Source organism: Hemitrygon akajei, chromosome 4 (genome assembly GCF_048418815.1).
Source record: "Hemitrygon akajei chromosome 4, sHemAka1.3, whole genome shotgun sequence".
In the NCBI taxonomy this organism is placed as follows: domain Eukaryota; kingdom Metazoa; phylum Chordata; class Chondrichthyes; order Myliobatiformes; family Dasyatidae; genus Hemitrygon; species Hemitrygon akajei.
The window spans coordinates 174,180,418-174,194,221 of record NC_133127.1 but is presented as its reverse complement, the minus strand read 5'-3'; the positions used below and the strand labels follow the sequence as shown (position 1 = coordinate 174,194,221).

General features: G+C 40.3%; 1 protein-coding gene across 1 annotated transcript in view; it reads right to left on the bottom strand.

The window, feature by feature from the left end:
- LOC140726964 (proteasomal ATPase-associated factor 1-like) overlaps positions 1–13,804 on the bottom strand; it is a 474,892-nt gene that overhangs the window by 454,969 nt on the left and 6,119 nt on the right. The gene's annotated exons all lie outside the window — the stretch shown is intronic.

Here is a 13,804-nt window from a genome sequence, read left to right as displayed (position 1 = left end):
TATGATAAATTACAAGATAAATCAGTAATACAAAAAGAAAGAAATAATGAGATTGTATACATGGGTTCATGGATCATTCATGGGGAGGGGAGGAAGCTCTTCCTATTGAGAATGGGTCTTCAGGCTCTTGTTCCTCCTCTCTGACAGTTGTAACAAGAAGAGGGCATGTCCCAGTTGATGAGGGTTGTTTATGATAGATATGGCCTTCCTGAGGCACTGCTTTCTTGAAGATGGCCTCAGTGGTGGGAAAGGTTGTGTCTGTGATGCAGCTGGTTGAATCTACAGCTCTCTGCAGGCACTTTCAATCCCATACATCAATAGAAATTTTCAAGACCCTTTGATGGCATACCAAATCTTTTCAAACTCTTCATGAAGCAGAGCAGTTAGCATGTCTTCTTCTTGATTGCATCAATGTGTTGGGCCCAGGCCAGATCCTCAGAGATGTTGACATCTAGGAATTTAAAGTTGTTCACCCTTCCCATAGCCTGCACTTCAATGAGGACTGCTGCACATTCTCCTGACTTCCCTTTCCTAAATTCCACAGCTCCTTGATGTATGTGATACAGAGTTTGAGGTTGTTGTTGCAGCATCACTCAACCAGCTCATCTATCTCACTCCTGTATACCTCCTCACTGAGATGGTGAATGGAAAAAAAGACTTCTCATCTGCTATTCTATCTATTTATATCCCTTCTACCTAACTTCAAGATTCAAGTTTATTCATCACATGTACATCAAAACATACATTAAAATGCATTGTATTAACAACTAACACACCTGACGGTATGTTGGGGTCAGCCTCTGAGTGTTGCCACACATTCCAACACCAACATAGCAATGCTTGGCATGCTTCGACAAAATAAGCAACAAAACAACAATAGCAAAACAAGCCCTGTTCCTTCCTTCCACTCACACACATACACATTCCTTTAACTGCAGGGCGGGTCTCTGGCCTCCAGCGGACAGACTGAGCTTTGTCTTCCCCAAGGGATTTGCAGAGCCTCAACTTCTGATTCAACCCTCAGCATTGATTCCAGGACATACACTAGGCCTTGAACACCAGACTCACCAATGATGGAACTTCAAACACAAGGCTTCAAACTCCAGTCTTGCCAATTCATGAAGCCAGGGGTTCATTGAAACTCATTCAACTTGCTCGCACAGAACCTCGACTTCAGAACCCGCTGACAACTTGCTGACCTGTGGGATCAGAAAGGAAGATCTAGCCCAGTGTATTTGAGTTAATAAATAATAAGAAATTTGTAACCTGATTGGGAACAGCACATAAACCTTTAGAGAGCATGAAAGAAATAAAAAAAGGAAGTGATAGGCCATAAATTTCTTTTTCTATTGTAACAGAGTTATAATTATGGATGGCATATTCATCTTTATCCTGATGTAGATAGGATAACACAAATATTTGTGGTCAAAGCATGACAAAGGTTGTTAGAACATATCTTACACTATTTCTCCTTGATAAAAATATTGCCTGTCCAACATTTACAGTACAGTGCTGTATCTTGTTCTGCTAATGAAGCAGGTCAAGTATGTAACCTGAAGATAGGTGAACTCCTGGGAAACAACCTAATTAGGATCACATTGAAATTAGAAAAGTAGAGAACAAGATAGCGGTTTAGGTTTGGGAATTAACTAATTTCAGTAACATAAGAGGGAAGCTATCCAGATTAATTGGTTTGAAAAAAAAAAGGCATTTCAAACAACAGACCATAGGAAAGATGATAAATATGAAATAAATGAGCCACAAATTAAATACATTCCATCCAGGAGTAAAGAGAGTACATGAAAGGTAGGTAGCTCCATGGATAAATAAAAAGTTAAGAGAAAAGTTAAATTTAAAACTTGATAAATGATCAATACAGAGAAGTTCACCAAGCGAAAACTGAAAATTGAAGCCGTTACAGAAAGAAAACATAAAAGAGATACTAGAAATTCTAAGAGTATGATGGAATATGCATCACTAATTAGATTTATGCAGCTATAACAGTTTATTCTACCAAAGTTACTTGATCACATTGACAGAACCTGCTTTACAATGTACAAATAGGGGTTTCCAACATGGGGTCCACAGACCCCTTGCTTAATGGTATTGGTCCATGGCATAAAAAAGATTGGGAACCCCCTGATAGAAGAAGGCAAACTATTTTCTCCTCCAAGGAATCGACATCAAAAGATTTCCCCAATCAAAAGATGTTGGAAACATGGATCTCCATCCACAAACAGCTATGGTCAAAAGATCAATGATTAAGATTGATGTATTTCAGTAAGCTAAAGGATATCAAGCCCAATGGAGATAATGATATGTGGTACAGTATCTCTCAATCCAAAACATTGACAGGCTGATGATTTACTTCTGTTCTTGACTCCTCTCCTCCACCTATCACTGAGACAATCTGAATATCACCAGTTCATTTAATTACTTCTGTTGGATCAACAATGAAGAAGTAATATAATGTAATCTTTGAGCCAGTGAAGTTATTCTGAAGTGTAGTCACTGTTATAATGCAGAAAACACAGCCAAACTGCACACAGTAAAGCGCAGCATACAATTCTTCAGCAAAACTGTAGTGATGTGGACTGCAGGATTTCTTGCTGTTCTTCATCTCTGAATCTTACCAGAAAAATGAACCATGATTCATGAATAGCTCCAAATTACGTTCTAATTCTCATACTATTCAAAGTGCTGGGGATAGGCAAAGAATATGGTCTTGCCAATCTCAAACATAGGTAGCGAAGGAAAAATTAAAAAGACTGCAGGCAACATAAATTGCAAGGAGCATTACAGGTAGGTAAAAAGTTAAAGGGTAGTGAAAAACAATGTAAAATTAGATTAGAAATAAAAGAATATCAGATTCTAAAAATTCCTTTTCAGAACATTGAACTTATTGTCATACATACTGAGATGCAATGAAAAATATCCATCCAGATTATTTCAAACCATAAGTACATCGAGGTTGTACAAGGGAAAAGCAATAACAGAATGCAGAATATACTGTTACATTTACAGAGACAGAAACGTGCTTTGCAAGTAGACAGTAAAATGCAAAGGCTAAGATGAAGTAGATTGTGAGGTCGAGTTCATCTTTAACATACTAGATGTCTATTCAATAGTCTTACTTTGTATAACAGGGAGATAGAAGCTGTGTCCTTGAGCCTGGCAGTGCAGGATTTCAAGCTTTTATATCATTCTTTGCAAGGCCAACTTTTATTTCTCAGTCCTTGTTAGCCTTGAGATGGTGACAGTGTTTGGGCCGAGGTTTCTTCAATATCTGAAGAACCACAAACTAATTGTGTGCAGTCTGAGCAAATCTGCATGCGTCTACCATGTTTGCATACCACCAACAGACAAGCACTTAAGACACTGTATGATGTTGTCACTAAACAAGAAACATTTCACATTATAGAGATTTCAATCAGGCTTGTTTGAAGAAATCCCTGACCAATTACCATCAGCATATAACCTGTAGGAGAGGTCTCAACACACTAGACCACTGCTATACTAAGATAAGGAATGCCTACTGTTCCATGCCAAGACCGCACTTTGGGAAATCTGATCACTTGCTACATACACAAAGTTCTGGAGGTACTTACTTCACCTGTGAATCTGCTGGAGACAACTTCCAACTTGCCCTTAAATTCACTTGGTCCCTTTCTGACATCTCCCTCCCCTTTTTTGGTCTCTTTGCCTCCATCTCTGGAGACAAACTGTCAATTGACAACTTTTATAAACCTACCGATTTGCACGGTTATCTTGACTATACCTCTTCCCATTCTGTCTCCTGTTAGAATGCTATTCCCTTTTCTCAGTTCCTTAATCTCTGTTGCATCTGTTCCCAGGATGTTGCATTCCTTTCCAGGACATCAGAGATGTCTTCCTTCTTCAAAGAACAGGGATTCCCTTTGTTAACCATTGATGCTGCCCTCTCCTGCATCTCCTCCATTTCCTGAACATCAGCACTCGCCCTGTCTTCCTGCTGTCTTAACAGTCATAGAGCTCCTTTTGTCCTTACCTACCACTCCATGAACTTCTGCATCTAACTCATCATTCTCCGCAACTTCTACCGACTCCAAAAGGATCGTACTGCCAAACATATCTTTACCTCCCCCGCCCTCTGCCTTCCATCTTTACATCTGCTCCCTCTGTGATTCCCTTGTCCATTTATCCTTCCACACTAATCTCCCTCCCAGCATTTATCCCTGCAAGTGACAAAGTGCCCATTCATTTCCTCTCTCATCTCCATTCAGGGCCCCAAACAGTCCTTTCAGATGAGGCAACACTTCAACTTCAAGTCTGTTGGGGTCATCTACTGCATCTAGTGCTCCTGATGCTGCTTTCTCTACTTTGGTGAGACCTGTCATAAATTAGGGGATCGCTTTGTCGATCACCACAACTCCATCCGTCAAAAGAGAAAACTCCCTGTGATCAAACATTTTAATTCAGATTCCTATTTCTGTTCTGATGTGTCGATCCACGGTCTCCTCTTGTGCCACAATGAGGCCACCCTGAGGGTGAGGGAGCAACACCTTTTATTCCACCAGAGTAGCCTCCAACATGATGGTAAGAATATCAATTTCTCTTTCTGGGAGACAAATCTTCCTCCCCTTCCCCTCTTCTTCTATTCCTCACTCTGACCACTTACCTCTGTCATCTGCCTATTACCTCCCCTGAGTCCCTTCCCTTTCTCCAAAAGTCCACTCTCTTCTCTATCAGATTCTGTGTGTTGTTTTGGATTTTCTGGATTTGCAGAACTTCTCATTTTTATAAATTTGATCACTTGGCTGTCCATCTCCTATGTGCATACAGGCTGAGGGTAAAGAGCAAGGCTCCAAAGATTAGGACAACAAAGAATTGGTTGTGGGAGGCAGAGGAGCAGTTATGGGATTGCTTCCTGTCAGTAGACTGTGCCATGTTCAAAGACTCATCTGTGGATCTGAATGAATACACCATAGTTGTCACAGAATTTAAAAAAACAAAAAACAGATGCACGTGTTCCCACAAAACCATTCAGTCTTACCCAACCAGAAGCCCTGCATGAACCATGAGATCTGCAATCTGTTGAGGGCCAGATCAGAGGTATTCAAGTCTGGTGACCAAAAAAGTTACCAGAAGTTCAGGTACAATCTCTAGAAATCCAACTCATGAGCAAAGAAGCAATTCTGGAATAAACTTGAATCAATGAAGGATGCTCGACAGCTTGAATGCTATCACCTCTTAGAAAGTGAAATCAAGTGACACAGGTGACAAAAGGGCTTCGCTTCCAGATGAGCTCAATGCCTTCTAAGCTTGGTTTGACTGTCAAAACATGGAGGAACCATCATGATCTCCCACAGATCCTGTGATTTCAGTATCTAAGGCCAATGTGAAAGCATCCTTCAGGAGGGTGAACCCACGGAAAGCAACTGGCCCAAGTGGGTTACCTGGCTGAGTACTTAAGACCTGTGCTGATCAACTGGCTGGAGTGTTCACTGAGATCTTTAACCTCTAACTTCAGCAGTCTGAGGTTCCCACCTGGTTTAATTAGGTTTCAATTATACTAGTGCCGAATAAGAATGTGGTAACCTGCCTCAATGACTGTCATCCAGTAGCACTTACATTCACAGAGATGAAGTGCTTCGAGAGGTTATTGATAAAACATACCAACTCCTGTCTGAAAAGTGACTTGGATCCACTCCAATTTGTCTACCAGCACAAGTGCACAGCAGATGCCATTTTAACCGTGGAAGATCTAGACAGCAAAGATGCATACATCAGGATGCTCTTTATCGTCTACAGCTCGGCATTCAATACTATCATCCCCTCAAAACTAATTAATATGCTTCAAGTCCTTAGCCTCAAAACCTCTTTGTGTGTTTGGATCCTCGATTTCTTCACTTGCAGACCCCAGACTGTATGGATTGGCAACAACATCTACACAATCTCCATCAGTACAATCTCCACCTCAAGGCTGTGTGTTTAGCTCTCTGCTCTATTCTTCACTTTACATTTATGACAGTGTGGCTAAGCACAACTCCAATGCCATATTTAAGTTTGTTGACGACCACCACTGTTGTAGACCGAATCAAAGGTGGTGATGAATCAGCATATAGGAGAGAGATTGAAAATCTGGCTGAGTGGTGCCACAACAACAGACATGGTGAAGGCCAGCAACTTTAAACTCTTGCCGCCATCATTTCCTTTTCAGGACCGGTCCTGGGCCCAGTACTTAAGTGCAATTATGAAGAAAGCATGGCAGCACTTCTACTTGGTAGGAGTTTGCATAGATTCAGCATGACATCGAAAACTGTGACAAACTTCTACAGATGTGTGGTGGAGTATATTGACTGGCTGTATCACAGCTGGTATGGAAACACCAATGCCCTTTGTGGTGAACTAGATATACCACACCCTTGAACAGAAGATCCTACAAAAAGCAGTGGATATAGCCCAGTCCACCATGGGTAAAGCCCTCCCCATGATTGAGCACATCTACAAGAGGTGTTGTTGCAGGAAAGCAGTATCCATTATCAGGGACCACCACCACCCAGGTTATACTCTCTTCACGCTACTGCCATCAGGAAGAAGGTACAGGAGCCTTGCAACCACCAGGTTCAGGAACAATTATAACCCCTCAGCCATCAGCCTCCTGAACCAGTGGAGATAACTTCACCCACCCCCATCGCAGAGCAGTTCCCACAACATATGGACTCACTTGCAAGGACTCTTCATCTCATATACTTGATATCTATTGCTTATTCATTCATTCATTCATTTGTTTATTTATTTATTCTCAACTCATGCTGGTAAAACCTGCAGTACAGGCATAGGTAAGCACACATTTCTCAATTGCTAGTAACTTTCGGACTATTCTAATGGTGTTTAATATTGTGGCTTTGGGAGATTTACATAAACATTGCTGTATAAGCCTAATTGCTTAATGCTGAAGTGTAGTCATTTTGAGATGATGATGATTATTATTTATTTCTATTTTATCTTTCTTTTTGTATTTGCAGTTTGTTGCCTTTTTCACTCTAGTTGCCTTCCCTGTTGCTGTGGTTTTCATTGATTCTATTATGGTTATTGGATTTATTGAGTATGCCTGCAATGGCCTCTTCTATAAGACAGAGAGACTCTGGCATTCCGCTATTATGTAAACAACCCTCTTTTACACAAGCACTCCAAACCATACTATTGAGCATGAATACATTGGCCGTTCTATGACCTGCATGTTTCTAACTTCCTATTTTGATTCTCAGTTGGAAAAAAAGGAAATGAAGGAAAGATTAACACAAATGCTGTAGCAAAAAATGAAGCAATTTGCTAAGCATATTGATTTTTAAAATTCCCTTTCATCTTTCAATTTTTAGCAAATCTTGTCACAAAGCAGGAGTGGGAGTTAAAAATTAGTATGCAACAAAAGCAATACAACTAGAAAATATCAATTATGTACATATGATCTGAGGTGAATTCTAACTTGATTAGTGGCAGGTGAACAAGCAAAATAGATTCTACTTTCTTGAAACAACACACACAAAATGCTGAAAGAACTTAGCAATCCAGGCAGCATCTCTGGAAAAGAGTAAACAGTCGATGCTTTGAGCCAAGACCCTACATCAAGACTCAAAGTAAATTGTCCTTCAGTTAAAGATAACTTTTGTTACCAAAATTGCATGTTGTTCTATCTCACAAAATCACAGCTTTTCTCCAGTTTCTAATGAATGCTCAGTTCCCATGTATGTTAGAAGGGGAAGGGGCACATCCTTATGATGCTACGTGCTATTTTCCAGCCTTAGCCAGTCTTTGAAGTTATCTTAGAACTACTGGTTCTGTAGAAATAAAGTGAAAGAAGACAATCTTAGCCTTTGCACACAAACCTCTTCCGTAACATCATTGAACTGCCTCAGATATATGGCTGATAAGACTTGCACCAGAACCATCCTGACCAGAGTATTGGAAGAAGCAGCAGAAGATGACAAAAATAATGGACTTTCTTCTCTTTCAGTGGAATTTTCAGGGCTTTTTTCTTGATGTTATGCTGCCCCTCTCTTTAAGTAGGTCTCATAAGATGGTTGGCCATAAAATTAGCTATTCTGATTGCTGCTTAGGAAGCTGTTCAGTAACGTGCATTGCTGTTTACTAGTACAATGATGCAAATCATGAATGCCACAACATTGTCCAGGTGTCATGGATATTTTTTTTCTTTATGGAAACTTGAAATGTAAAATTATTACGTATGCTGATGAAACCTTTCTAGAAAAAAGTGATGATTTTTACTCAGGCAGTGCATTCCAGATTCTACTCACCTTTTCGGTGGAAAAAAATCTTCATCCAATCGTCTCTAAACATCTCAATCTTCTCTATACACTGGTTATAGATGCCACCATCATGGGGAAAGGTTTTGTACCATCTTTGTCTATTATAATGTTATGTACATTTATATTTTCCTTCAGCCTCCTTCACTTCAAAGAAAACAAACCAAGCCTATCCAGTTATTCTTCATAACTGAAATTTCCATTCCAGGCAAAATCCTAGTAAGTAGCCTCTACACCCTCCTACAGAATGGCAACCAGAATTATCTAAAATACTCTACCTGTGACAAGAGTAAAGTTTTATAAAATTATACCATGATCTCCATGTTCTGATAGACTATACTATGGCTAATAAAAGCAAACATCCTATGTGCTTTCTTCATCTCTTTACAGGTCCTCTCTAGATTACAGTAGGGTTCCATTCCGTGAACTGTACATAGACCGTACAGTGCACAGGTCAGAAATGCAGCTGTGAATTAAGTTCTCACGTGGCAGAAATTGCCTGCAGCCCTGCAGCAACTAGCAAATCCATCCTGCAGATCTCCAAATAGCTTGTTCATATATGGACAAGCTGTACATAGGTTAGGGGGTTTGTAAACTGGGAAGACCTTTATCTACCTGTGCAGTCACCTTTGAGGATCTCTGGACTTATGAACTAATATCCCTTGGTTCCTCATTATAGCTTATGGTCCAACCATCATGGTGTACGTCCTATTCTTATTAATAATAGCCCTCCTTAGGTTAGTGTTGACCATGGATGTTGTGTCCTAGCTCTCTAGGTTCACAAGCCAGGGCAGTACAATATGGAGAGCAAGCTGTTGCCCATGTGACAAGCTCCCCCATCTCCACACAGCTGATGAACCCAAAGGAACAGCAGACACTGATACAGTTTGGCACCAGCAGCATTGCATGAGCTATCAGTCTGTGTTGAACTTAACATAGGACTGCCTTAGGGACTTCAGGTCTGGACTTATCCCACAGGATTTACTCCTGAAGCCTTCCCCATGCATGGGTATAGCTACAAGGCAGCAGAGGTTTGAGATCAGAGATTTCCTTCTCCTAGATGAGCTGCCAACCCAGGATGACAAGCCCCATCTGCCCAAAGTGACTGGTTTTAAGGTACTGTACCAGTAACCCACTTTCTCCTGTCAGTAAAAACAGTTCTGCTGGGCTTAGTAGCTAAGCCACTTGTGAAGGCCAAGACCTGGACTTGGTTGTTCGAGGCTATTTGAGGCGCAAGCATTAGGAGCATTTAACAGGTCATGTGAGTTTATCCACTTTATTGTCCCTGGCTATAACAAATTTAAGAAACTACTACTCTTATTACAATTCTAAATATGCATCACCTCACACAACAGAATTGTTTCTCAAACTCCTGTTGAAATGGAGCCAGAAAACTCAGTTTTCTCTCAGACATTGTGTTCTTCTGTAGCGATGGCTCTGCTGAAAAATATTTACTTGGTTACATAAATATCCGTCTTGTCATTTTCTACATAAATAGATCAAAATAAAAAGTAACTTTCCACATTGACTGTGACAATGATAAATGGGCACAATATCTGGAAGAAGAAAAAAATAAACTATTGCCGTAAAGTTCAGCACTCACAATCCCAAAATTTTAAATCTATTTTCATAGATATTACAATTAAAATGCAGCTAGTCGTTTTTCACATCAAGGTGTACTGTACTTCAGTCTAATTCTTGATTAATAAAGGCAAAGTGATTATATATTGCATTCCTAAAAAAAATCATGCACATGTTCATTTCCATTTTATTAGCATACTTTAACATATATAAAAAAAATCACTTGCCCGTTTTAAGTGTGAACTCTAGTGTATGGCCACAAAATCACATGCACACACAATGGTGGGAGAACTTTCAAAATTGATCATCTGACTTTATCATGATTCAAGGATTTTCCTTTGTTATTCTGCCTACATTGGTAGCCAAAGTGACCAAGTAAGTTATCTAATTCAGTTCCACCCTTTCGGTAACCATCTGTGTCACTGAATCCCAGCTGATAATTTTTTTATACCTTATTTTCCTTTACTAGCAGGGTTGGAGGTAGGGAAAATGGTCAAGTTCCCACTGCTGCCAGCTGATCAACTATCACCAACCTGGATGAGAGGTGTATGGAGGGATATGGGCTGGGTGCGGGTCAGTGGGACTAGGCAGAAAAATGGTTCAGCACAGCCAAGAAGGGCCAAAAGGCCTGTTTCTGTGCTGTAATGTTCTATGGTTCTCTTAATCTCTCTCCAGAATGTCTGTTTACTTGCAAACTAGGCCTGAGGAGTATTTAACCTTATTGCAGATAAATTGCATCAAAATAATGACTTAATGGAAACCTGGCAGAAGAATGCTGACAACTTTCCCTAAGTGACCTTCTGGACCTGAGTATATTTTTCCACCACTTGCTCTGTCCACAAGATCAGCTTGGAGTTGTGGTAATTACCACCAAATCACACCTTAGTTCATCTTCTAGCAGATTATCTTCTTAGCATGTGTTCTTGGCAAATGAGATTAGTTTACAATACATGGTGGGCACAGACGTAGTGGGCTGGAGAGCTATTCCTGTGCTATACTGCCAAAGGAATTACCATTAAGTGTTTCCTCACCAAGATGCCTACAGTATTTTCCTCACTCAGCCTCTCCTTTGATAGAATCTTCTTAAGCTTACACTGTGGCCTGTCTCAACTATTCTTTACTCCCCATACACTCTCAGAAGAATTTAGTTCAATCTTTGTTTCAAAATGAGAAATGGAGGAGCTAAGTACTCATAAAACTGAACCTGATAATCAGAAAAGAAGAATATTTTTAAATTTGGTGAAAAACTGTGAAATGTTGAAGTTCATAACAACAAATGCAACAGTCAGGGAGTCAAATGTTATGTTAGCTTTCATCTTGGGAGGAGCTAAGTCTTGTGGGAGAATTTTTATTATGGAAGCTTTGCTTATTACTCCTGGAATATAGTTTTGGCATCCTTATCTCAAAAATAATATAATTGCCAGAAATGAAGTTATTGATTCATGGAGTCATACAACATGGAACCAGTCTCTTTGGCCCACCTTGACCATGTCGACTGTGTTGCCCAGTGACTTGTTCCTCTCTGCCTGCAATTGCTCTCAAACTCTTTTATCCATGTACTTATCTAAATGGCTTTGAAGTGTTGCTAATGTGCTTTCCTCAACCATAATTTTTGACAGCACACTCCAATTACACACTTTGTGTGAAGATGCTGCCCCTGATGTCCCTTTTAAATCTTTCACCTCTGATCTTAAATGTATGCCCTCTTGTTTTTAGCAACCCTTCCCAAGAAAGATCTGTGTTTCTTTCTGTCTATGCCCCTCTATCAGGTTACCCTTCAATCTCCTGCCTTCCAGGGAATAAAATCCTAGTCTAGGAAACATCTCCTTATAATTGAGGCCCCTAAGTTCAGGGAACATCTTGGTAAATCTTTTCTGCACTCTTTCTAGTTTCATAACATATTTCCTATAATAAAGAGGGTGAGCAAAGTAATACTCCGAATGTGGCCTCACATTCAGTAAAGGTTTACTAGATTGATTCCAACTTTGGCCATTCTCCAGAGTTTAGAGAAATGAAAAGCAATCTTATTGAAGCTTACAAAATTTTTACAGGACAGCAGCAAGGAAAGATGTTTCCTCTGGCTGAGGAACTTAGAATGAGAGATCACACTCAGAATAAGGAAAGAAGTTGATTGTATGAGATGGCAGGTGAATAGAACATAGAACACTACAGCACAGTACAAGCCATTCAGCCCATTTTTCTTTCATCCATGTACTTATCTAAGAGTCTCTTAAATGCCTCTAATGTATCTGCTTCTACCACTATCCCTGGCAGCACATTCCACACACTTACAAATTCTGTGTTTAAAAAAACCTATCTCTGACATCCCCCACCAAACTACCCTCCAATCCTCTTAAAATTATGCCTTCCTGTAATAGCCAATTCTGTCCCAGAAAAAGACTGCTGACTTTCCACTCTAGCTTGCTCAACCTTTCCTCAAAAGACATGTTCTCTAATCCAGACAGCATCCTGGTAAATCTCCTCTACACCTTCTCTAAAGCTTCCACATCCTTCCTATAATGAGGTGACCAGAACTGAATACAGTACTCCAAGTGTGATCTAACCAAGAGTTTAACGGAGCCACATTACCCCATGGCTCTTGAACTCAGTCTCCCGACTAATGAAGGCCAACACATTACACACTTTCTTAACCACCATATCAGCTTGCACTGCAATTTTGAGGGATCTATAAATATGGACCTCTGTGCACTACTAAGAATTCTGCTATTGACCCCGTACTTTGCCTTCAAGTTCAACTTTCCAAAATGTATCACTTCACACATTTCTGGATTGAAATCTGGATTGCCGCTTCTCAGCCCATTTCTGCATTCTGTTAATGTCCCGTTGTAATCCATGACAACCTTCTGTAGTATTCACCGCACCATCAACCTTTGTGTCATCAGCAAACTTACTAGCCCATCCTTCCATTTTCTTATCTGAGTCATTTATAAGCATCACAAAGAGCAGGAAGGGGGTCTCAGAACAGATCCCTTCTGAACACCATTGGTTACATTGGATGGCTGTGGAGGCACTGAGCTCATTTGAAATAGTCTGAATGTTTTCTGGATAGCAAGGGAATCAAAAATACAGGGCAATGGTGCTGAGTCAGAGGAACTCTGTGATCTTGATAAATGGCACAGTAGGTCTGAAAGGCCGGATGGTCCACTCCTCCTAATTCTTCAGTCTTCTGGAATGCACCTCATATCAGGGAAAATCCAGGCTTGTTAAGTGCGTGGTCAATTTAGTGATGTATGTGGCTTCAACTAGAAAAGAATGAATGTAATCTACTTCAAGTAAAATCATATATTGTACAATTAGTCTCTGAAATCAACTGCTACGTGAAATAATATTTTACAGAGAAGGCACTGTTCACATAAGCCATGAGGAGGTATATCAAGAGATAAAGAGTTCATTTCTATTGTACCATAGGCCTGTTTAAGGTTCTTATAGTAGGTCATTTTTACCTTTTTATACTGGATGTCCCTATAACCGGTACAGCAGCTGTCCTTGAGTCTGGTGGTATGTGTTCTCAAGCTTTTATATATTCTGCTGGATGGAAGGGGGAGAAGAAATGACCAGGGTGGGAAAGATGTTTTTAATAAGTTGCCTGCTTTCCCAAAGCAGTGGGATTCAATGGAGGTTTTCCTGCTAGAGTGAACTGTGTGTTATGGCCCTTTGCAATTTCTTGTGTTCTGGGACTGAGCAATAGTCCCGATGCAGGGTTTTAATGACAATTCCTTTCCCGCCACAGATACTGCTCATCCAGCTGAGTTCTTCCAGTGGATTGTCCGTGCTCCAGATTTTAGCATGTGTCTCCAGTTGCAATAACTCTTTGAGAGGGTAGGAAAGAACTAGGGATGATGGGCCAGAAAGAGCCAAATGGCCAGAAACTTGGGACAGCAGATTGGAACCCCGTT